The sequence below is a fragment of the Pterocles gutturalis genome, unplaced genomic scaffold (assembly GCF_000699245.1).
Source record: "Pterocles gutturalis isolate BGI_N339 unplaced genomic scaffold, ASM69924v1 scaffold21453, whole genome shotgun sequence".
NCBI classification, from domain to species: domain Eukaryota; kingdom Metazoa; phylum Chordata; class Aves; order Pterocliformes; family Pteroclidae; genus Pterocles; species Pterocles gutturalis.
This window is the reverse complement of record NW_010118635.1, coordinates 92405-94867: the sequence shown is the minus strand read 5'-3', so window position 1 is coordinate 94867 and position 2463 is coordinate 92405.

Here is a 2463-nt window from a genome sequence, read left to right as displayed (position 1 = left end):
AGCGGTTCTGGACTTCTGCTCAGAGAAATGCTTTCACTGTGGCATGGAAAGAAGACAACCTTTGCTTCAGTTTTACAGTCTCATCTCTGTATTGCTGCATTTTATTTTCTTTGTCTCTTTCCGTGTTTACATTAATCTGCTACCTCTTTCTGACTTTTTCCTCTCTGGCTACCCAAAATCTTACCTGGAAAGCCACCGCCACCCATGATGTTTCCCTGGTGGCTAGTCAGGAGTGGTGCAAAAGTGAGTTCTTTGGCAGGCATCTTCTGTTTTTGGCTATGTGCAATGCTGTGACAATTTGGCATGGGCAGAACAGTTCAGTACTCAGCAGATGCAAAAGCATTTATTTGCCCTGACTCAGATAGAGCTATGCTGATTTAAATCTGCTGAAAGCCTGCATTCACCATGCATTTTCCCCCCAGTTCTGTGCTAGTTCACCAGCTGAGGATGTAGCCAACTGTCTTGCATAGATGCGTAGTCTTTCTGTTAAGATAAATGTGATTATAATGCTACATCCCATCAGTGAACACTGCTGTGTATGCAAGGATTCAAAGTCATGTTAGTAGACTTCAAAGGATATACTGCATAATCAGGCAAGCTGCTTGTGAATTGAAGGTAAGATCAATCTTAAGTGGCCCAGTAAGCAAAATAAATAACAGTATATTGTGCTTACATTTGACTGTCCTCTGTGATTCCTGTTTATGGTGTCTCTTTTAAACTAAGTACTGAAACAAGCCTGTTCAATTAGTTAGAGGGATTTTTCAGAGTGCGTGAGAATGTACATAAAAATAATAGACCAAGTCTAGTCTTGCCAAGCTGTTCCTTCTGTTTAGCTTGCTAAATGTAAGCATGGTTTCTTTCCCTTCAGAAGTAAACCCCATGTCCAGTAACAGGAAAAAGAACTCACAGACTTCTATGGAGAATTGCCTAATTGTCTTGTTCTGGTTTCTTCAATAATTTTTTCCTTGGTACCAGTGTTGGGTTGGTTCCATAAGTTCCTTTCTTTGCTTCAGGTCTTGGATACAGTGGTAGTGTAAGGCTCCTCAGTTTCTGACTTTGTAGGTCAAAGCTTCCTGAGATACTACTTGTGAAAGCTTTCTGAGATACTATAGGAACTATAACAACTAGTTCTCTGTCACTATCTTATTAATTAATTCAAAGAACAGAATAGATAATATTTTTTGTAAATAGGTTTGACTCTATTGTGCTGTAATCTTTATATTCATCCCAAGTAATTTACAAGATTTAATGGTCAGTAAAACATTTGCAGATGTGGATTGATGAGAATGATCTTTGCATTAAGAACTATACAGAATGCCAAGATATGTGACAACTCTCTTAAACTTCTCTCTCCTTTCTTTTCTGTGTACCTATCCTTTTTCTGTGATGTCCCTTACCTACTTTCCTTGTAAAGACTTGGGTAAAGGGCAGCTGATGAAAGAAAAGTATATACTTTCAAAAAACAGAGTCTGTATCTGGACTCACTACTATGTTATGTGATCTAGAAATAGGCAGATCTGGAACCCTTAAGACCAGGTGTTGGCTTCATATGCAAGAGCTACTGTGGAGTAAATTCATCATTCAGCGTGAGTTGAACTTAGAGCTAATCATAATGGTGAAAAGCATCACTTCTAAAGAGTTCGTATTGCTTAGAAATTAGAACTCAGAGCCTCTCCCTCCTGACTAAATCCTCGTGGGATAAACAGTGTGCTGTTGCACCAGATTTGAAAAAAAAAAAGCCAAAAAGGTTATTGCTGCATCTGATTACAACTCGTTTTCTCCCTTCCCTAGATCTCATAGTTAATTTTAAATCATCAGGCTGTGAACATGAAAGGTTTCTATTTGAGTGCAGTGATATGTCCTGTAGCATACGTTTAACATATGTCGTGATATGTCCCCATGTATTAGGGACTGCAGATAAGTATGACATTCTAGCACAAGCAGTATTACTGCTTTGTGATGTTGTGATATTAGAATCCAGGATGTTGTGATACTAGAAGCCAGGATGCTGTGGGCTTTTTTCCCTCTAAGATCTTCATTCCACAGAATTATAGTCAGTATTCATAAATGCTGTGTATAGTGCTGTTTGATGTAGTATTGTGGTGGCTTTTATCAGAACGCTTAGTATTTAGTAACTATTGCTGTACCCATCAGCTTGTGACAGCTTAAATGTGAATTTGCAAAACTTTTTAGGTGCAAAGGCTATAATTTACAGAAGGTTTCTAATGTGTCTACTTTAAAAAATCCTAACTTGGATTCTAAATGCAGTTCACAAATGCTGCATCTATATTACTCAGCACTTGTTAGACCACATCTGAAATACTGCATCCAGTTTTGGACCCCTCAATACAAGAAAGGCACTGACAAACTGGAGTTCAGGAGAGGGCCACAAGGATGGCTGGAGGCCTGGACATATCTCCTGTGAGAAGAAGCTGAGGGAACTGGACTTGTTCAGCCTTGAAA